Source organism: Heteronotia binoei, chromosome 3, assembly GCF_032191835.1.
Source record: "Heteronotia binoei isolate CCM8104 ecotype False Entrance Well chromosome 3, APGP_CSIRO_Hbin_v1, whole genome shotgun sequence".
Classification (NCBI taxonomy): Eukaryota; Metazoa; Chordata; class Lepidosauria; order Squamata; family Gekkonidae; genus Heteronotia; species Heteronotia binoei.
The window spans coordinates 27,335,066-27,358,385 of record NC_083225.1 but is presented as its reverse complement, the minus strand read 5'-3'; the positions used below and the strand labels follow the sequence as shown (position 1 = coordinate 27,358,385).

The 23,320-nt window shown below is 48.7% G+C and overlaps 1 protein-coding gene and 1 non-coding gene across 3 annotated transcripts in view; one reads left to right on the top strand and one right to left on the bottom strand.

Annotated features, from left to right (window-relative positions):
- Positions 1-23,320, top strand: part of GPC6 (glypican 6) — a 1,229,042-nt gene that overhangs the window by 990,644 nt on the left and 215,078 nt on the right. The window lies entirely within an intron of this gene.
- On the bottom strand, positions 19,183-19,253 carry TRNAP-CGG (transfer RNA proline (anticodon CGG)). Its single transcript has one exon. It is a non-coding gene; the product is annotated as a tRNA-Pro (tRNA).

Here is a 23,320-nt window from a genome sequence, read left to right as displayed (position 1 = left end):
TCGGCCGGCTCAAAAAGAGCTGTCCCAAAGGCTCCACACACTCCCCTGGGAGGCCCCCTGGGAGGCGGTCCCATCCCGTCCTGGAGGCAGCTTTGTGCATTTAGACAGGGAGGCGCCTCAGAAACCAGAGCACTCTCCCCCCCCCCACGCACACACAAGTTAAGCGCTCAAGTGCTCCTGGCAGTTTTTAAGGGGCGAAAGGCAGAAATGGTTTGGGGCAGCTTGGTGCTTACACACCGCCAAGTCACTTCACTTACGCCCTTCTGCTTCCAGACAGCAACAAGGAAACTAGCGTTTGGCTCAAAAATTGGCTACCAACTTGGAAGCGGTAGCTTTTTGAGCTGCTCTCAGGATGCAGGAGGACGGGGTGAGGACAGGACGAGGATGGGTGGCAGATGTTTGTATGTGGAAGGATTTTTGGGGTCAATTTCTGAGGTGTCTCTGAGTCGGCCCAAAGTGCTGATCTGTTAGCAGCCAAATTGTATTTCTTGAATACCGTTTGGAATGTGTGACTGTTATGAAATATTTCACTCTTTTAGGTGTTTTATTGACTTGAGACTTGGTCGTTACCATATGTTTTAATATTTATCCTCTGGGCCAAGGTGTTTCCTCCATTGGTCCATCATGACCTATTTTTCAGTTTTGAATACTCTAATACTTTTGTAGGGAGGGAAGGTGGCCTAGTGTAGCTGGATCTAATCAGAAACTGAGCAGGGTCAGTCTTTGGATGGAGACCACTAAGGGAGACTGCAGAGGAAGGCAATGCCAAACCACCTCTGCTTCTGTAGGCAGAAGTAATTGTTCTGTGGGCCAGACAGTGGTCGCCAGCCAGTACACATGAACATATGAAGCTGCCTTAAACTGAATCAGACCCTGGGTCCATCAAAGTCAGTCTTGTCTACTCAGACTGGCAGCGGCTCTCCAGGGTCTCCAGCTGAGGTTTTTCAAACCTATTTGCCTGGACCCTTTTTAGTTGGAGATGCCAGGGATTAAACCTGGGACTTTCTGCTTACCAAGCAGATGCTCTACCACTGAGCCACCGTCCCTCCCTATTTATACTAGGCCTGGCAAATCCCAAAGCCTTATAGTGCCCGCCAGTCTGAGAGACTGAAGAAATGTGCTTGTACACAAAAGCTTATACCTTGAATACAACTTTGTTGGTCTTAAAGGTGCTTCTGAATCCAAACTTTGTTCTGTTGCTTCAGACCAACACAGCTGTCCACCTGGTTAAACATTCCTGTTCACTTCTGTGCTGAAGACAGTTCTGAGGCCTGAATGCCTCAAGAAGAAGAAGATGATGATATTGGATTTATATCCCGCCCTCCACTCCGAAGAGTCTCAGAGCGGCTCACAATCTCCTTTACCTTCCTCTCCCACAACAGACACCCTGTGAGGTGGGTGGGGCTGGAGAGGGCTCTCACAGCAGCTGCCCTTTCAAGGACAACCTCTGCCAGAGCTATGGCTGACCCACAGCCATGCTAGCAGGTGCAAGTGGAGGAGTGGGGAATCAAACCCGGTTCTCCCAGATAAGAGTCCGCACACTTAACCACTACACCAAACTGGCTCTGACCCAGATAGCTCTGTAAGCTAAGTCCCAGCATCGGGTTGTGGAGCTTCTGACTTAAACACAAGCATGTCCAACAAGCACTGACGTCAAAATCAAGGTTTCTTCAATTCAGCCTCCGGTGACTTTGGATGAATCATTTTACTATTGGATCTAGCCTAGATTTCCACAGGTATGGGGAGCTGATTTTTCATGATTACTCATCTCACGGCACCCCAGACACACTCTAAAATGCTGCTCCCAGGGGATGGCGAACCTTAGGGATCCCACACCCCAGAATTCATTGAGGGATTTGTGGTCTTCTTTGGGAACAAAAATTGCCTCCCCTACTGGCACCTATAGAAATCTGGGCAGGATCTAAGCCTTTGTCCCAGTACAGTATTTCAGTTGTGGTTTAAACATACTGTTGGCTAACCTCCAACTGAGACCTAGAGATCTCCCAAATTTATAACTGATCTCCAGACTACAGAGATCAGTTCCCCTGCAGAAAATGACTGTTTTTGAGGGTACACATTATGGCATTATATTCCATTGAGGTCACTTCCCAAACCTTGCCCTCCCCAGGCTCCACCCCAAATCTCCAGGAATTTCTCAACCCAGAGATGGCAACCCTACAATACAGGTCATAGAAGAGCAATCCAATGCTACTTAAGTCTGTTCAGTGAGACTTACTCCAAAGAGAGTGTTCCTAGAATTCCACTGTATACTTCTCCTACTATATTTTGTAGCACTTATTTGTTTATAACTGTAGTCTAGTAGAAAGCTCTAGTAGTCTAGTAGAAAGGCCAAGCGCAGAAGAATAGATGCTTTTGAACTGTAGTGCTGGAGAAGACTCTTGAGAGTCCCTTGGACTGTAAGAAGATCAAATCAGCCAGTCCTAAGGGAAATCAATCCTAACTGTTCCCTGGAAGGTCAGATGCTGAAGCTGAAGCTCAAATACTTTGGCCACCAAACGAGAAGGGAGCACTCATTGGATGCTGGGAAAGACAGAAGGCAAAAGAAGAAGGGGACGGCAAAAGATGAGGTGGCTGGACAGTGATCCTGATGTAACTAACGTGAATTTGAGCAGACTTCGGAGGATGGTGGAAGCAGGCCCGGGGCTAGGGTTCTTGCACCCCTAGGCCAATCCCGCTTCTCCGCCCCCTGAATTGCTATTTCTGCGCATGCTTTGCGCGCACGCGTGCCAATGACATCACAATGACGTCACTGTCACCCCCACAACCCCCAACTTTGCCGCGGCCTTCCGAGCCTCGGGAGACTGCAGCAAAGTCCTGCAGGGCAGTGGGCGCGCTTACAGTGTGCTTGCTGCCCTGTCTCCCCCCACACACACTTTGCTGCGGCCCCCAGAGCCTCGGGAGACAGTGGCAAAGTCCAGCAGGGCAGCGGGCTCACTTACAGCATGCTTGATGCCCCGCCTCCTCCTCACAAAGGAGTGGCACGGAGCATGGGCGTGGGGAGAGAGGGCACCTCATGGCACCCCTAGGCCAAGTGGCGCCCTAAAGCGGCCACCTATTTGGCCTACTCCCACGTGCTGGCCCTGAGTAGAAGACAGGAGGGCCTGGTGTGATTTGGTCCATGGGGTCACAAAGAGTCGGACCCGACTGTGCAACTGAACAACAGCAAAGAAGAAGAAGAAGAAGAAGATATTGGATTTATATCCCGCCCTCCACTCCGAAGAGTCTCAGAGCGGCTCACAATCTCCTTTCCCTTCCTCCCCCACAACAGACACCCTGTGAGGTGGGTGGGGCTGGAGAGGGCTCTCACAGCAGCTGCCCTTTCAAGGACAACCTCTGCCAGAGCTATGGCTGACCCAAGGCCATGCCAGCAGGTGCAAGTGGAGGAGTGGGGAATCAAACCCGGTTCTCCCAGATAAGAGTCCACACACTTAACCACTACACCAAACTGGCTCTCCTGTAGAAAGCTCAAAGGGCAACAGTGATTCACATCTAGACAGAAAGTGATAATTTTCCTGTGTAGTTTATGTACAACAATTATGTACTTAAGCAAAAAAAAAAAAAAATCGTACACAATCTCACAAGCTCGGAACTTCTGTGTTACGGACTCCAGTAAAGATAACATGAATCCCAGCCGGCCTCTGGACGTCATTAACAATAGGCTAAGTAATAACCACAGATACCAGCTATCCTGACTCAATGGACAGCAGTCGAGCTCTTTCTTTCATATCACAAAGAAAGGAGCTACTAGTGGTTCGGTTCAACTGGCTATACAGTAGAGAAGAATATAAAGCTGGCAACCGGGGTGGGGATAACAGATTTATTCTGAGCCTGCGTCAGAAACAGCAGGCTGACAGTAAGGAGCCCAGCTGAGAAATAGATGCTTTTGATGGATCTGCAGGCTGCTTCGTTTCTTGGACATGCAGTGGGGAGAGGAGTTGCAACTCCGTGTGTGAATGTTCTTCAAAGTCAGCAACTCAGATAAATATCTTTGTTGTTACTCTTGCACACTTCGCTGCCAAGGGTTCCCGAAAAGTATCCAACAGACCGAAACCACGGTGATCTCTAGAGCCATCCATGATGGAGTGCGGGCTGTTGGCATAACTAAGAGGATGGTGTATAAATATTTCAATCAAATGAATAAATATTGGATGTTGGCAGAATCTGTACAGATACACTGTGCTTTCGCTGTTCCATGCACCTTGAAGACAGGTGTAAGTGGCATGCACACGTTCCAAACCAACACTTTTTCCTCCTCTGCTCCCATTTTATGTATGGTGTCTACTGTTTGCTTTCATTGGCTGATTTGTTTTCATGATTTGTTACATAACTATAATGGGTTGCAACCTACCATTTTTTTCCAGTGATGAAATTACGTTTTGCCTACCAAACAGGCTGTGTCAGGATTGGTGGGACCCATATAATAGCAGCCTCCTCAGACAGGGGATACACTAAGGATGTGAAACAGAGGAAAGTGAGCAACAGCTGGTAGAATCCAAGCCAATCAAATTCGCTCTTCAGAAATGGGAGATAGTTTGGTCCTTTTCTAGATGTAATTTCTATATATTTTTCCAAGAATTCCATTGATTTAATTGTGTGACACCTATTTCCCAATGTCTTGAGGCAGGGGTGTCTTAAGGCAGGGGGTGTCGAACTCATTCGGTTATGAGGGCCAGATCTGACAAAAATGAGACCTTGTTGGGCCGGGCCATGTGTGTCATAAAATGCAATGCCAAGTAGCAGAGATATAAACTGTATAAAGGACTAGGGTGGCCAGACTGTCCTGGTCTCCCGGGACATTCCCGGTTCTGGCCACCCAATCCCGGCTCCCGGGCTGCCTATACCGGGACCATTAAAGGTCCCGGTTTAGGCAGCCCCGGAGCCGGTGGGGCCGCGGGCGCCGGCGGGGAAGGCGGCGAGTGAGGGAGGGAGCGTCCCTGCGCCTGCGCAGGGCCCCTGCGCAGGCGCAGGGACGCTCCCTCCCTCACTCGCCGCCCTTCCCCGCCCGCGCGCGTGGCCCGGCGGCAGTGGTGGAGGCCTCTCCGTGGCTCCGCTGGTCGCTGGAAGCCCTCCAGAGACTCTGGAGGGCCTCCAGGGGACCAGCGGAGGCCGCGGGGAGGCCGCGGGGCACCCGGCGCTGGTCCGGAAGGCCTTCCAGAGCCTCTGGAAGGCCTTCCGGGACCAGCGCCGGCCAGCGAAGGCTTCCCCGCGGCCTCCGCTGGTCCCCTGGAGGCCCTCCAGAGACTCTGGAGGGCCTCCAGGGACCAGCGGAGGCCGCGGGGAGGCCGCAGGGCACCCGGCGCTGGTCCCGGAAGGCCTTCCAGAGGCTCTGGAAGGCCTTCCCGGGACCAGCGCACAGCCAGCGAAGGCTTCCCCCGCGGCCTCCGCTGGTCCCTGGAGGCCCTCCAGAGACTCTGGAGGGCCTCCAGGGACCAGCGGAGGCTGCGGGGAGGCCGCGGGGGCACCCGGCGCTGGTCCCGGAAGGCCTTCCAGAGCCTCTGGAAGGCCTTCCGGGACCAGCGCCGGCCAGCGAAGGCTTCCCCGCGGCCTCCGCTGGTCCCTGGAGGCCCTCCAGAGACTCTGGAGGGCCTCCAGGGACCAGCGGAGGCCACGGGGAGGCCGCGGGGCACCCGGCGCTGGTCCCGGAAGGCCTTCCAGAGCCTCTGGAAGGCCTTCCGGGACCAGCGCCGGCCAGCGAAGGCTTCCCCCCGTGGCCTCCGCTGGTCCCTGGAGGCCCTCCAGAGTCTCTGGAGGGCCTCCAGGGACCAGCGGAGGCCGCGGGAGGGCCGCGGGGCACCCGGCGCTGGTCCCGGAAGGCCTTCCAGAGCCTCTGGAAGGCCTTCCGGGACCAGCGCCGGCCAGTGAAGGCCTCCCCGCGGCCTCCGCTGGTCCCTGGAGGGCCTCCAGGGACCAGCGGAGGCCGCGGGGAAGCCGCGGAGCCGCGGAGCAGCCGGCGGGGAAGCCGCGGAGCAGCCGGCGCTGGTCCCCTGGAGGCCGGAGGCCAGCGCCGGTAGCGGAGAGGCCCGGCGCTGGTCCCTGGAGGCCTCCAGAGGCCAGCGCCGGCAGCTCCCTCCCTCCCTCGCCGCGAGGCCGCCGCCGCAGGACTCCCCGCCGCCGCCGCTGGATGCCGCCCTGGAATCAGGTAAGGGGGCCGAAAGCGGGGGGGGGCGTCCTTCCTTTCTTCCCCTCCCTCCTGCCTCCCTCCCTCCCTCCCTTCCTTCCTTCCTTCCTTCCTTCCTTCCTTCCTTCCTTCCTTCCTTCCTTCCTTCCTTCCCTCCCTTCCTCCTTCCTTCCTCCTCCCTCCTCCCTTCCTCCTTTCTTCCTTCCCTCCCTTCCTTCCCTCACTCCCTCCCTCCCTTCCTTCCCTCCCTCCTCCCTTCCTTCTTCCTTTCTTCCTTCTTCCTTCCTCCCTCCCTCCCCCCTTCTTTCCTTCCCTCCCTCCCTCCCCCTCTTCCTTCTTCCTTCCTTCCTTCCTTCCTTCCATCCTTCCTTCCTTCCTTCCTTCCTTCCTTCCTTCCTTCCTTCCTCCTCCCTCCCTCCCTCCCTCCCCTCCCCTCCCTCCCCTCCCCTTCCCTTCCCTTCCCTTCCCTTCCCTTCCCTTCCCTTCCCTTCCCTTCACTCCTTATGTTCTTATGTGACACAGAGTGTTGGACTGGAGGGGCCACTGGCCTGATCCAACAGGGCTTCTCTTATGTTCTTATGTGACACAGAGTGTTGGACTGGAGGGGCCACTGGCCTGATCTAACAGGGCTTCTCTTATGTTCTTATGTGACCAGAGTGGTGGAGTGGATGAGCCATTGGTCTGATGCAACAGGGCTTCTCTTATATTTTTATGTGGCACAGAGTGTTGGACTGGAGGGGCCACTGGCCTGATCTAACAGGGCTTCTCTTATGTTCTTATGTGACCAGAGTGGTGGAGTGGATGAGCCATTGGTCTGATGCAACAGGGCTTCTCTTATATTTTTATGTGGCACAGAGTGTTGGACTGGAGGGGCCACTGGCCTGATCTAACATGGCTTCTCTTATGTTCTTATGTGACCAGAGTGGTGGAGTGGATGAGCCATTGGTCTGATGCAACAGGGCTTCTCTTATATTTTTATGTGGCACAGAGTGTTGGACTGGAGGGGCCACTGGCCTGATCCAACAGGGCTTCTCTTATGTTCTTATGTGACACAGAGTGTTGGACTGGAGGGGCCACTGGCCTGATCTAACAGGCTTCTCTTATGTTCTTATGTGACCAGAGTGGTGGAGTGGATGAGCCATTGTCTGATGCAACAGGGCTTCTCTTATATTTTTATGTGGCACATTGTGTTGGACTGGAGGGGCCATTGGTCTGATGCAACAGGGCTTCTCTTATATTTTTATGTGGCACAGAGTGTTGGACTGGAGGGGCCACTGGCCTGATGCAACAGGGCTTCTCTTATATTCTTATGTTACACAGAGTGTTGGACTGGAGGGGCCACTGATGCAACAGGGCTTCTCTTATGTTCTTATGTGACGCAGAGTGTTGGACTGGATGGGCACTGGCCTGATCCAACAGGGCTTCTCTTATGTTCTTATGTGACAATACTGACTTTGGTGGACCCAAGCACTGATTCAGTGTAAGGGAGCTTTGTGTTTGTGACTGGAGTAGATAATACTGACTTTGGTGGACCCAAGCACTGATTCAGTGTAAGGAGCTTTGTGTTTGTGTCTTCTGGTGCAATTTTGTTCTCAGATCCTGTATTTACTTCATCAGTATATGGGATAAGGCACTTTCTCAACTGTGCTGCATAATGCAGCCTATTTATTTTGTCCTGTTGGCTCTGTTGGCTCTGTCTGCGCCACCTTCATCACTTTCGGGGTGTGGATCCCCCAGTGGGGTGGTCTCGTGACTCCCTCCGCCGGCTGTTTCTGATAGCCCTGCGCCCCCTCTTTCATTTGATATGTGTCCCGTGCGGGTGCCACCCTCCCCCCGGGAGATGCCGCAAAATGAGCCCCCTTGAGGCTTATGGCGGCAGGGCTCGGGGGGAAGCGTCCCTGTGGCATCGTTCCCATCGTTGTGGGGCCCTGGGGGCCGGCGCAGCGGCACGCTGAAGCAGCCTGTCGGTCACTTCCGGGTTCCTGTCCTGCATCTCGACCTGTGTTATTAGTGACAGGCTGCTTCGGCGTGCCGCTGCGCCGGCCCCCTGGGGGCCCCACAACGATGGGACGATGCCACAGGGACGGGCTCGAAACACTCTATAACCCCTCAAAAGAACAGCAGTCTAGCTCGCTTCCCCGAGCCCTGCCGCCATAAGCCTCAAGGGGGCTCATTTTGCGGCATCTCCCGGCGGGAGGGTGGCACCCGCACGGGACACATATCAAATGAAAGAGGGGGCGCAGGGCTATCAGAAACAGCCGGCAGAGGGAGTCGGGAGAGCACCCCACTGGGGGATCCACACCCCGAAAGTGATGAAGGTGGCGCAGATAGAGCCAACAGAGCAAACAGGACAAAATAATAGGCTGCATTATGCAGCACAGTTGAGAAAGTGCCTTATCCATATACTGATGAAGTATATACAGGATTTCAGAACAAAATTGTTTCCGGCGGTGATATTTGGGGGATTTTTGGGGATGTCACAGGAAGTGCTGTGAAGTCACTTCCTGTTTCCGGCAGTGGCATTTGGGGGAAATGATGTCGCAGGAAGTGATGTCACTTCCCATTTCCGGCAGGTGACGCGGGAAATGATGTCACAGGAAGTGATGTCACTTCCTGTTTCCTGTGGTGGCATGCCGTCACCGGAAGTGACGTCACTTCCTGTTTCCAGCGGCGCACGTGCGCTTCGCGCACGCGCACCCCTACCTCCCCCCCCCCAATGTGTCCCTGGCTGGCCTTCAGACATTATGGTCACCCTATAAAGGACACAGACAAATACAATTAAAGATTTTAAAAAACCCACCTTAAATAAAACATGCTTAAAACATTAGCAAGTGTTGGTCTTAATGGTGCTGTCTTTGTATCTCTCCTGTGAGATCTCGGGACATGGGCAAAGGAAGCTCCGGCTCTTTCCTTCATTCTTCAATGGGACCAGGAGGGGAGGAGCCTCAACCAATAGAGAAAACTGACATTATGTACATTGTGTACATTACGAATGCATGGCGTTAGAGCTTTCCAAGTTTTTTTTTAAAAAAAACATCTTTAATTGTGTTTATCTGTGTCCTTTATAACATTGATCTCTCTGCTAACCTAATCTTAAATAGGTACACATACAGCCCAGCCTGATATGACTCAGTTCAACAAGGTATTTATGTCAAATCCGGCCCTCATAACAATGAGTTCAAAACCCCTGAACTAGACCATGTATCCATCCCAACAGATAATTAAGTGCCTCAAGAATTCTTGTTAGATATCTAACGGTGTGATCCTTTACAGAGTCACTCCAGTTCAAGCCCACTGATTTCTCTGAGCTAAGTCCGGAGTAACTTTATATAGGATTTCACCGTACATTATGTATGCATGGCATTACCTTTATTGATCTGATAAGAAAACGGCCTTCATTTGGCAGTTTAAGATTTATAATTCACATATGGCCATCAGGCTGTCGCCCCATATTATCATGAATCAGGGCTATATGTATGTTAAATTGTTTTTTGTTAGGGAGAGAGAAATGTAAGAAACGGCTTGCTTATGGAGATGGCTTACAGATGAGAGGGGACAGGAGTAATATGTTTTTCTCTTACATTACAGAATGGAACAGAAGAGCAAATTCACTTAATAAAGACCAATAAACGGCAAAATGGCACGGTGCAAATAAGGGGCGGCTGCAATCTGCACTAAAGATTGCTGCAAATTTACAGAGTCATTGCATAATTCAAAGGGGGCTAAAATTGTTCTGTGCAATGGTGAATATCACTAAAAGGGAGTTTCTTCAGTAGACTTGAGAGTGATAGGGCCAAGGACTAAAGTTGGATTGGGGAACCATCATAGAAAAGCAACGTGGCTTTTTGGGGAGGGACGGTGGCTCAGTGGTAGAGCATCTGCTTGGGAAGCAGAAGGTCCCAGGTTCAATCCCTGGCATCTCCAAAAAAGGGTCCAGGCAAATAGGTGTGAAAAAACCTCAGCTTGGGACCCTGGAGAGCCACTGCCAGTCTGAAGAGACAATACTGACTTTGATGGACCAAAGGTCTGATTCAGTATAGGCAGCTTCATATGTTCATATGTTCAAACGTGTTTCAGTAATATATATGCTAGCATTGACAAATCTTGAGAGTTTCTTGGACTGCAAGAAGATCAAATCAGTCAGTCCTAAGGGAAATCAACCCAGACAGTTCCCTGAAAGTCAGATGCTGAAGCTGAAGCTCAAATACTTGGCCACCAAATGAGAAGGGAGCACTCACTGGAGAAGATCCTTTTCCTGGGAAAGAGAGCAGGAAAAAGAAGAAGGGATGGCAAAAGAAGAGATGGCTGGACAGCGTTGATTAATGTAACAAACATGAATTTGAGCGGACTTCGGAGGATGGTGGAAGACAGGAGGGCCTGATGTGACTTTTTCCATGGGGTCGCAAAGAGTTGGACTTGACTGTGCAACTGAACAACAAAAATTCACCTCAAGAGCCCCGTAGCACAGAGTGGTAAAGCTGCAGTACCGCAGTCTGAGCTTCTATGCTCACGTGCTGAGTTCGATCCCAGCAAAAGCTGGGTTCAGATACCCCGCTCAAGGTTGACTCAGACTTCCATCCTTCCGAGAGGTCGGTAAAATGAGTACCCAGTTTTGCTGGGGGGGGGGAAGTGTAGATAACTGGGGAAGGCAATGGCAAACCACCTCGTAAAAAGTCTGCCGTGAAAACGTCACGATGCGACATCACCCAGAGTTGGAAATGACTGGTGCTTGCACAGGAGACTACTTTTACCTTTATTCTCCTCAACGGGGACCCAAACAAGCTTTTCCTCTCTTCATTGTATTCAAACAACAGCAGCCATATGAGATAGGTCAGGCTGAGAGTCTGTGACTACCCCAAAGGCAGGTCTTTTTTTGTAGCAAGGAACTCCTTTGCATATTAGGCCACACACCCCTGATGTAGCCAATCCTCCAAGAGCTAACAGGGCTCTTATTACGTGACCTACTGTAAGCTCTTGGAGGATTGGCTACATCAAGGGGGTGTGACCCAATATGCAAAGGAGTTCCTGCTACAATAAACGCCCTGGGGTTGGGTTAGATAACCTTGGGATCCCTTCCAACTCTATGATTCTATGACTGTCAGTTTCTTCCTTTGTGACAAGCCATGATGTGTGAGACAGTTCCTTTTGAGCTTCAGGGTATGGTTAAACCCTGCTCCTGGTCATGATACCATCCCCCCCATTAATATTTATTGTTCGAATCTTCAGTCCTTGATTGATAAATCAGAAGAGAAGGCATGGTCTGTAAAGAAAGAGGGCTTGGACCCATAGGATTAGTCCCCACTGATGCTTTTCTGTTAAATGCACCTATTCTCTGTACCTGTTATGCTTACATTTGTGCAGCCCATTATGTATGCTCAATTTGGACATGGCAAAAATGCACACTGTGTCTTGTGCAAGTCACCTGCAGTGGTTTTCCAGATCCTGTACATCAATTCAGCAAAGCAGCAGGCTGGAGAATCAAAACAAGCTGGCTTGTGGGTATGGATAGAAGTGTTATGTAACAGCAGGGGTGGAATTCTAGCAGGAGCTCCTTTGGATATTAGGCCACACACCCTGATGTAGCCATCCTCCCAAGAGCTTACAAGGCTCTTTTTGGTACGCTCTTGGAGGATTGGCTACATTGGGGGTGTGACCTAATGTGCAAAGGAGCTCCTGCTAGAATTGTGTGTAACAGTAATTCTTCTGCTATTGCTGAATCTCTCACAGATTTCTGGGAAGCTATTGGCCATGTTTGACAAGATGTCAGATGTCTGCAAGTTGGAGCAATCTTTTTTAAAAGAAAAAAATTAGCAACAGTCCCAAATGTTATACCTGCCTTTTTGCCTCTCGGTTTGAGGCACTGTCTGAATAATCAAAAAGACAAGACAGGAAAGCATTAAATACCAACCCCCCCCCCATTCATTCTATTCTCCCTGTAGCCACATGGGGCTACTAATTAGTTTTAAAGAACCTCAAGAGATCCCAATCACAGATCTCTCATCTTGTCTGGCTTAAGCCTGCGCTAACTACAAAGCTGAGATAACACTGTAAGTGCATATGCAAATCTCTTTTTAATGGTAAAGCTCTCGCTCTGGCTAAAACTCTCATTGATTGCTGCGAGCTGCCTGATTAGACCACTCAACCAATCAGGCTTTTGTTTAGCAAGTAGGCTCTTTCCTGAAGCCCATTCTGGCCTTTATTTCTTGAAAACATGTTTATGTGCCTGTTTGTCCTTCATCCAGATTTAAAACGCTTAGGGTTGCCAACTCTGGGTTGGAAAATTCCTAGATATTTTGGGGGTGCAGCCTGCAGAAGGCAGGGACCTCAGCAGGGTATAATGACATAGAGTAAAGCAGCCATTTTCCCCTGGGAAATGGATAGGGCTGCCAAGTTCTCACCAGGGGCAGGGTTTCCCCGAATTTGGAGGCCCCCAACCAGCTGGCATGGAGTGAGCCACCAGGAGGATCCCTGCCCCCAAAGAGCTGGATCACCACACAACATGCCCAGCATGGTGATGTCACTTTAAGTGACATCATCATGCCGGGCATGTTGCACCAAGGACACTCTAGCATTTGGGTAAAAATTCTATGGTACCATAGAGTTTTTGCCCTGTATGCTAGAGTGTCCCTGACACAAAGTGCCCAGCGCAATAATGTCATATCCAGGTGACTTCATCACGCCATGTGTGTTTTGTGTGTGAGAGACTGATCCCCCGCCAGAGTCTATTTTGGGGGGACTGTTTGCTTTGCAAGAGGCAAGCAACTGAGATCAAGGGACTAGGAGGACAACATTCTGGGGGGCTCAAAGAGCTCAGCAAATATTCATTTATTTATTTGGTCAATTTATATTCCGCCCTTTCCCAGACGGGCTCAGGGCAGATCACATACAGATAAAAAACCAGTCACATACAATAAAACCAATAAGAAGATGAAGAAGAAGATATTGGATTTATATCCCACCCTCCACTCCGAAGAGTCTCAGAGCGGCTCACAATCTCCTTCACCTTCCTCCCCCACAACAGACACCCTGTGAGGTGGGTGGGGCTAAGAGAGCTCTTACAGCAGCTGCCCTTTCAAGAACAATTCCTACGAGAGCTATGGCTGACCCAAGGCCATTCCAGCAGGTGCAAGTGGAGGAGTGGGGAATCAAACCCGGTTCTCCCAGATAAGAGTCCACACACTTAACCACTACACCAAACTGGCTCTCAATAAATACAGTTAAGACAACAGCATTATATCAACATTAAATAACAAAGACATATAGTGCAAATTTAGAGTGATTGGATTTCATACAATACTAGGGTTGCATCTGGATGGGGAGAGAGGGGTAGAGGGAGTCATCGAATCATGGCATTATAGAGTTGGAAGGGGGCCTGCAGGCCATCTAGTCCAACCCCCTGCTCAGTGCAGGATCAACTTAAAGCATCCCTGTCAAGTGTTCATCCAGCTGCTGCTTGAAGACTGCCAGCGAGGAGGAGCTCACCACCTTCTTAGGCAGCTGATTCCACTGCTGAACCACTCTTCCCGTAAAAAATAAAATATCCGGCCAGTAGCTTTTCCACCTGCAATTTAGATCCATTATTGCGAGTGCTCTCCTGGGCAGCCAACAGGAACAATTCTCTGCCCTCCTCTAAGTGACAGCCTTTCAAATACTTAACGAGAGTGGTCATGTCATGTCCCCCCTCAACTTCCTCTTCTCCAGACTGAACATTGCCAAATCTCTCAGCTTTTCCTCGTTGGGCTTGGTGTCCAGGTCAGTGATCATCTCCATCACCATCTTCCACACCTGCTTCATTTTGTCCACATCCGTTTTAAAGAACTGCACACAGGACTCCAGATGTGGCCTGAACAGTGTGGTATGTGGCGGTACTCTGACATCAGGGCTTTTTCTGTAGCAGGAACTCCTTTGCATATTAGGCCACCCACCCCTGATGTAGCCAATCCTCCTGGAGCTTACAGGACTCTTAGTACAGGGCCTACTATAAGCTCCAGGAGGATTGGCTACATTAGAGGGGTGCGGTCTAATGTGCAAAGGAGTTCCTGCTACAAAAAAAAGCCCTGCATCTTGCGATTTGGATGTTATGCCTCTGGAGATGTACCCCAGGTCATTATCTGGGGGCTCGTGGTGGCTTTTGGCAGTCCAAGGGGAGAGGATGGTGGTTGAACTTCTAAGCCGTTTTCCACTATGGCCAGTATGGGAACTATAAAAAGGTGCATCCATGCAGTACCATCAACATACATGTGCAAACATTACAAAGCCTGCGTGGTTAAGTGTGTCAGACTAAGATCTGGGAGATCCAGGTTCAGATCCCCATTCTGCCACAGAAGCTTGCTGGGTGACTATTCTCAGCCACACCTCACCTCATGGGGTTGTTGTTGTGAAGCTAAAATGGAGGAGAGCAATGTGACTTGCTTTGGGTCCCCAATGGGAAATGAGGCAGGGTATCAATGAAGAAGAAGAGGTTGGATTTTTAACCTGCCCTTCATACCCTGCCCTTCACTACCCAAGGAGCCCCCTGGCCCAGAGTAGCAAGCTGTAGTACTGCAGTCCAAGCTCTGCTTGCGACCTGAGTTCAATCCCGATAGAAGCTGGGTTCAGGTAGCCGGCTTGAGGTTGACTCAGCCTTCCATCCTTCCGAGGCTGGTAAAATTAGTACCCGGCTTGCTGGGGGGGGGGGGATGAAGATGACTGGGGAAAGGCAATGGCAAACCACCCCATTAAAAAGTTTGCCATGAAAATGTCATGATGTGATGTCATCCCATGGGTCAGAAACAACCCAGTGTTTTTACCTTCACTACCCAAAGGAGTCTCAGAGTGGCTTACATTTTCCTTTCTCTTCCCTGCCCTGCAGCAGACACCCTGTGAGGTAAGTGGGGCTGAGAAAGCTCTCCCAGAACTGCTCTTGAGCAGAATAGCTCTTCTGAGAACTTGTGGCTAACCCTCGGTCACCCAGCAGTTGCATGTGGAGGAGTGGGGGGAATCAAACACGGTTCTCCCAGATAAGAATCCTCACCCTTAACCACTACAGCAGACTGGCTCTCTGAAGTAAATGAAACATAAATAGGAAGTGGGAGAGGAAATTTTCAGAAAACCAATGTGTTTTTATGAATGTCGGCCCAGAAACCTCACAATTACTGAGTTGGTTCACCTTGAGGAGAAGGGAGGTCACCGTGGAGCAAAGCCTGTTGTAAAAAAGCAGGCCTCGGAATGACTGAAGTGCATCCCGGAGATTACTTACACATGGGTAGCCCTCAGATTAGGGCCAAAGGTTTTAAAACAAGGAATGATAAATGACCTAATTAAATTGGTCTCACTCCTGAGTTTTGAAGGACACAGAAGAAACCACTGAAGGATAATAATGTTTGCCTTCTGTCAGTACCTACGTGTGAAGAAGAAGAAAAAAAACACCACCCTTTGCACATTGCATGCTGAAATGTTCTGCAAATTTCACACCTTCCTGAAACAATCTTTGGGGTCTCTGCACAGTGGGAATGAATAAAGAGATATCTCTTTTTCCGGGCTTCTTGCCTACAGCTGCAGGCACCTTGAAGAACATGAAGGGACTCCAGGGAAAAAAGAAAGTTTATTCAGGTTTCCCCGTTTGCTTCAGTGGACCAGACAATTCTGCAGGTGCAAAAACAATGTACTTGGGAGAAACCGTTACACAACAGGCAACGGTGTGAGGATTGACTGAACGGCATTACTGGAGCAGCATCATTCTTCATTGATAGGTCCTGTTTCAGTGGCAATTATACAAATACAAATGGTAAAGCGATACATAACCTAGATGAGGGGCGTTGAACTCAGTTGTTATGAGGGTGTCTGTTGTGTGGGGGAGAAGATATAGGAGATTGTAAGCTGCTCTGAGTCTCTGATTCAGAGATAAGGTGAGGTATAAATCTGCAGTCTTCTTCTTCTTAAGGATTTTTTCTTTGTATTCCTTCCATGGAATCCAGAGAACTGGGCAAAGGAAACTCTGGCTCTTTCCTTCCTTCCACAGGGGACTGGGGGGGGGGGGGAGCCTCACCCAATGGAGAAAATAGAGGCTTTGCTCTGTAGCTCCTGTGAGATTGAGCAAGCCTTGCAAAGCAGGCTGTTATGCTGAAGGAAGCAAGAGAGAGGGAGAAGGAAGCAGATGACAGCCAGTTGCTTGGGGGCCTGATAGGAACCCTCCGGGAGCCTGATTCAGCCCCCGAACTGCATGTTTGACACCCCTGACCTAGACTGTATGCAAAATAGGACCTAGTAGCCATGTTACAGTGCAGTCTTAAACTCTGTTGCACTGTTAGGCCCTAGCACATTCTTGAGGGAGGAAAGAGGTTGCAGAACTGGGGAGAGGCCACGGATTAGGGGAGGGACCATGGCTCAGTGGTAGAGCATCTGCTTGGGAAGCAGAAGGTCCCAGGTTCAATCCCTGGCATCTCCAAAAAAGGGTCCAGGCAAGTAGGTGTGAAAACCTCAGCTTGAGACCCTGGAGAGCCGCTGCCAGTCTGAGAAGACAATACTGACTTTGATGGACCAAAGGTCTGATTCAGTATAAGGCAGCTTCATATGTTCAAATGATATCTTGTCATATGTTCTTATGTTCATATGATATCAGTGGCGGAACATCTGCTTGGCAGGCAGAAGGTCTCAGGTTGAATCTCTGGCATCTCCACCGAAAAGTATTAGGTAGTGGGTGATGTGAAAGACCTCTGTCTGAGACCCTGGAAACCAGCTGCCAGTCTGAGTAGACAATACTGATCTGGATGGACCAGGGGTCTGATTCAATACAAGGCAGCTTCATGTATGTTTATGTGTGACCCAGGGCTTTTTTTGTAGCAGGAACTCCTTTGAATATTAGGTCACGCACACTCAGATGTAGCCAAGAGCTTACAAAAAAGAGCAGAGTGGTAAAGCTGCAGTACTGCAGTTGGAGCCCTCTGCTCACGACCTGAGTTCAATCCCAGCGGAAGCTGGTTCAGGTAGCCGGCTCAAGGTTGACTCAGCCTTCCATCCTTCCAAGGTCAGTAAAATGAGTACCCAGTTTGCTGGGGGGAAAGTGTAGATGACTGGGGAAGGCAATGGCAAACCACACCGTAAAAAGTCTGCCGTGACAATGTTGTGAAAGCAACGTCACTCCAGAGTTGAAAACGACTGGTGCTTGCACAGGGGACTGCCTTTACCTTTAAACTCTTGGAGGCTTGGCTACATCAGGGCCTAATATGCAAAGGAGTTCCTGCTACAAAAAAAGGTCCTGATGTGATCTGATACTGCGAGCTGATTCCTTAGACAAGGCACTCCACTGTGTTAGGAAAATGCAGTATTGTGAGGAGTTGATATGGTTGCCAATCCCCAGTTGGAGGTGGGGGATACCTGGATTGGAGCCCCTCCCCCTGCTTGGGGAGGTGGATGGCTGATGGGCGCTCGATTATACCCTATGGAGACCAGTCCCCATTGGGTATAATGGGAAATCAGTCCATTGGTACCTGAGGCTCTGGGGGGAGGACTGTTTTTTGAGGTAGAGGCACCAAATTTTCAGCATAGCTGCTGGTGCCTTATCTTGAAAAAACCTTCTCGTTTCAAAAAGATTGGACCAGAGGGTCGAATTCTACAAGCATAAAAAGAAGGTGCCCCTCACCCTTCATTATTTCCAGTGGAAGAAAAGCATTTAAAAGGAATGCGGTCCCTTTAAATGCTACATCCAGCTCACCCAGAACTTGTTTCAGAGTTCAATTGCGCTTCTTCCCTCCCCTATCCCCTTGTCAGCCTCACTTGGTGACCATATGGTACTGCCGTTCATGGGAACTCTTGCCTACAGGTAGATGTGATACGCAGTGCCTTGGATCCTACAAATGAGTTTTGTGTGTGATATTATAGCCTCTTCTGCGGAGAAGACTTCCTCTTCCACTAGAACTCTTTTTTCTACTTAAAACTATCAATCTCAGTCAAACATACATTTTCAACAGAAGAGAATATCTGCTCGATAGCAGAGACTATTTAGCATGCACAGAGACAGCCCATCCACTAGGCAGACCTAGGTGACTGCCTAGGGTGTGGGCTGGGGTGGTGATTGGGTCCTCCCCTGCACCCCTGCCTCCAGGGCGATTGATATCACCCAGGAGGAGAGGCCCCTGAGAGCTGGGAAGAGGCCGCACCAGACCTCTTAGGGCTGCCCCTGAGCATGTACAGACCTTGTTCCTCCCCTGCCATCGACCTGTACTTCCTTGAATCTCACAACACTAGAAGGGCCTTTGCCTTATTATTTAACCCTTTAAACCTTTTAAAAAGTCACTTTAAAATTTGTTAAAAGATTTACAGTTTGGCCTATTTGTCTCGCTTTTTGCATTCTTTATAAACCTGGGAACCGAACCTAGCCACCTGTCTTGTCGTCTGGTGGTTCCTATCTGACAGAAGGCGAGGCACCAGCAGCTATGCTGGAAATTTGGTGCCTCTACCTCAAAAACTGCCATCTGCAGTTGTAGAGGGGAGGTATAAAGGGACTCCTTATGCACTTAGGCTCTGTTTCTGTTCCCAACCTGAAACAGACTCTCTGGAGCATATCTTCTGTAATTGTCCTTTTCATATGGTGAGTCGAAGGGAAATGATCAGCCTGCTGTTGGAAGGGTTCCCTGGCAGATCAAATAAACTCAAATGAGTTTATCTTCTTTCAGATGGGAACCACCAGACGACAAGTGGCTAGGTTCTGTTCCCAGGTTTACGAAGAACTCAGAAAGCGAGACAAATAGGCCGAACCGTAAAACTTTTAACGAATTTTAAAGCGACTTTTTAAAAGGTTTAAAGGGTTAAATAGTAATCTTTTATATTCCTTTTTTACTGTTAGAACCCTCGAGTCATCGAATCTTCATATTTACACTCTTTGTGGGACTTTTTACAAGGTACTCTTAAGGTTGTTCTAAATGACTTACATGTTGAACATATGAAGCTGCCATATTGAATCAGACCCTCGGTCCATGAAAGTCAGTATTGTCTTCTCAGACTGGCAGCGGCTCTCCAGGGTCCCAAGCTGAGGTTTTTCACACCTATTTGCCTGGACCCTTTTTTGGAGATGCCAGGGATTGAACCTGGGACCTTCTGCTTCCGAAGCAGATGCTCTACCACTGAGCCACTGTCCTTCTGGTCAATGACTGTAATAATAAACTGACCGACCTTGTTCCAAGCAGATAGAATTATAGAGCTGGAAGGGAATTGCAGCATGCATGCGGACAGCACCAAAATTGTGGCGCTCTACAATGAAATCATGGCCTGCGACGATCGTGGCCACACCTCTTGTGCTGTCGATGCGATGGTATGGTGAACATGTGCTAGCTTTTCCTGTGTCTTGGAAGGTGTGTCAGTGAAGGGAGCACGTACACGAGCATTGTGTAGCCCTAATGTGCTCTTCATTATAGCGGAGTGATGTTCTTACCACTAAATGTTCTGGCAGATCAAAAAACGCTGCACGGTAGGCTGCTTAGAGAGTTATTGTATAGTCGATCCATGTTATTAAATTGTTATGTATCAAAGGTAAATAGAATACAAAGTAAAATATGGAGCAATGAAATAAGTACTGGCAATTAAGAAAAAACGGAGTTAGAAATGTAAACGCAACTGTGTGTGAAATGAACATATTTATTATGGTTTGTAGAATCTTTCGGGATCAAGTGCCGTGTTCTACTGGAGAAAGTTTTCCTTCCAGACGTTTCGTTCTCAGCTGCGGAGAACATCCTCAGTGGCGTTGCAGCCGGAGCAGGCGCTCAGACCTTCTTGGCTGCTGTGCATTGAGTGGGGCCAGGGCTGCTGGAGAGCTGCTATTTGTAGGCACAGCAGCCAAGAAGGTCTGAGCGCCTGCTCCGGCTGCAACGCCACTGAGGATGTTCTCCGCAGCTGAGAACGAAACGTCTGGAAGGAAAACTTTCTCCAGTAGAACATGGCACTTGATCCCAAAAGATTCTACAAACCCTAATGATGTTACCAGCCGTGAAACCCTGAAATCTTTGGTATTTATTAAGGTTTGCTCAGTGCAATCACACCATTTCTAATTTGTCTGGGTTGACCATTCCAAGTGAAATCAAGAAACAAGGTTTCTACCTTTTATTAGGACCTATCGAAATAACACAAAACTGGTATGCAAGCTTTAACGATGTTTGTATGCTGTCAGTTCTAAAAAAAAAGACGGGGGGGGGGGAAATCGCTTCACCTTCCTCACCAAACTGTGAGTGGGATTTAAGCTTTCGAAAAGCACTCCTCTCGCTTGACCTTGCTTGAAGGCAACGCTGGAACAGGGAGATGACATTTACTCAAAAAGCATACAATAAATGTGTTTCACAATTATACAAATTACAGTAAATAAATCAGAGAAAATGAAAAAGAATGAAACATTAGAAGAGGAAACTGACAGGACAGGTCAAGGAAAGGTTCTGTACACACATTGCATAAACATGTTTATATCGCCTGATTACGCAATCACCACATTGATTCAAAATGCATCCATTTTGCCACCCGTGATGTAAATTACACATTTAAATTGGCCACTTGTGGAGAGGCATCTAACCATTTTTCTAGTTTTGCATTGTCAATAGACTTGCTGTTACTATTTTTATTTAATCATGCTACCATTCTTTAACCAATTAAACTTAAATGCTAGATTCCATTGTGTCCAAGTCAAAATCTCCACCTTGGTTTCTCTTCCTCTTTGTGTGTGTATGTGTGTAAAGTGCCATTGAGTTTAACCTGTACTAAACTTTGAGCAGGCTTTTTTTTTAACAACTCGCCAAGTTTGCATCTGTGTGTAATATGGATAACATGACATGCTCATCCTCCTTTGTCCTTCAGCCCACCTGTTACGACCTTCTTGGCAAGCCGTGTTCTCTGTACCCCTGCCATCAGACATGAGGCTTGTCATAACCAGAAACATGGCTTCATCAATGGTGGCACCTGACCTCACCTCTTTCCCTTGATATTTGTCTTATCAGCAACCCAGCTTTCTTTTAGATACCAGGTTAAAACATTTCTTTTTACTCGGGCTTTTAATTCAAGAGTTGATCTTTTTCAAAAAAACAAACTGCTTTTACAATCTGTTGTACCTGAGAAATGTTTATGAGACTGAGAGCCATCTCAGCCCCACCCACCTCCCAGGGTGTCTGTTGTGGGGGGAGAAGATATAGGCGATTGTAAACTGCTCTGAGTCTCTGATTCAGAGAGAAGTGCGGGGTATAAATCTGCAGTCTTCTTCTTCTTCAAGTTGTTTGTCTTTCCTTTCATTTTTTTTTGTTCTGTTGCTTTTTGTGTCAATTTCTGTGACTTTTTACGATGTGATGTTTTTAATATAATTTATTTCGTAAGCCACTTAGAGCAGGGTGTACAGAAAAGCAGCATAAAAATAATCCAGATAGTTAGTTAGATGTTCAACAGTGATTAGTCATTAACAGTGGTTGGTTAAAATGCTAACACGGTAACAGTGCTAATCATATCTAGCAACTGAAGGGAGGGGGGGTAAATTTTCACATGAGGTTGGGGGGGGGGGTGTTAGAGAGTGCTAGATTTTATACATGAACTAAGTAGGGCACAACTCAGGGCCTAAGATAAAATCACTAAATTACCATGTTTTTGTTCTGTGGGGCCTCTTAAATGTGAAAATGCTTAGAACCTCAACATATCTTAATCTAGCCTATGTTTCCAAGCCACAGCTAGCAACCTGCTGGGAGAAAATGGGGTGTGGGAACAGGTGCATGATGATGTCACTTCCTGTGCAAAACCAGAAGTGACATCATTCTGTTGGATGCCACTCTAGGATTCACCACAAACTCCATGGTTAAACCATAGAGTTTGGGGTGAATCCTACAGCAAATCTAGAATGTCATCCCAACACAGTGATGCCACTTCCCATTTTGTGCCCCCCCCCCCATTCCCCCCGAAGCACCATTGAGGAATGAATTGGGCAGATAATTCCTATAGTAGGATACCTGACTTCCCTAATCGAGACCTACTCCTAATCACCCGCCAGGATCGGAGAAGGGGACACCAGAATGTCTGTATTAAGCCTCTGGGCAGGTTTCTTATCAAACGTGTACAGAGGTCTTTCTTTCCCCCAGTCTGGAATTGATGTCTTATGACTCCTAATGTCTGTTGCCTAGGACACTGTTTCTTTCTACTATGTTTGGGATTAAAAACAGTCGTACTCACATTAGACTTTGGAGACACCAGCATTTGGCATGTGATAGCGACAGCAATAGCACAGCACCTAATGGCTTTCCTTGACAAGCTCTTTCTTCAATGTTTTTTTTAAAAAAAAAAAATGTGCCTCCTTCAAAGTGATACATTTCCACTTCCCTTTCTTACATCTAAATCTCTCCTGGCATTTCTCTTCTCGGTTTTCTTGTCTGCAATTTCCCCCTCCCACTTGCTTAAAAAAAAAAAACTTCTCCCCTTTGCAATGTTATTTTTGTTGACTTCTCTGCTTATCGTCTCCGCTTCTTTCTCACTGGATTCCCCGCTTTGCTCTCGCTCTTGCATGCTGTTTATTTTTCATTGGCAACATCTTACCTTGGGCTGGTGAATTCCAGAGGGACAGGCAAACTCTTTCCCTAGGCCATGGAACACTGGGGGAAAAGTGGGGTTGCCATCCTCCAGGTGGTGGCTGGAGACCTCTTGGGGTCACACTGATCTTCAGGTGACAGAGGTCAGTTCACCTGGAGAAGATGGCTGCTATGGAAGGCGAACATTAAAGCCCCTATCCTCCCCAAACCACACCCTCCCCAGACTCCAGCCCCAAAATCTCTAGATATTTCCCAGCTTGGAGCTGACAGCCCTAGAAGGAAGACATCCTCAGAGTATAGGATGGAATATAAATCCAATTTCTTCTTCTTTTTCTTCTTCTTGGATGGGAGACCTCCTTGAAAAATCCAGGCAAGAGGACGGGGCAGGCTGTATTCAGCCACCTCTCTGAATATCCTCCAAGGCCCCCAATAGGGGTCAGTCACTAGAAGTCGATGTGACCTCCAGGTGCACACACACACTCACATGCACACACATACACAAATATACAAAGTATCGAAAACAAAACAAAACAATGAATGCACAAAAGGAAGCAGGTGCAGGTCTCCTGAAAGGCACACACCTTCCTTTTTCTGCCTTTCGTCCCGTCAAAGCGTCAAATGGCTCTAGGAGACTATTTTCAATAGGGAGAGATGGCAAGGAAGA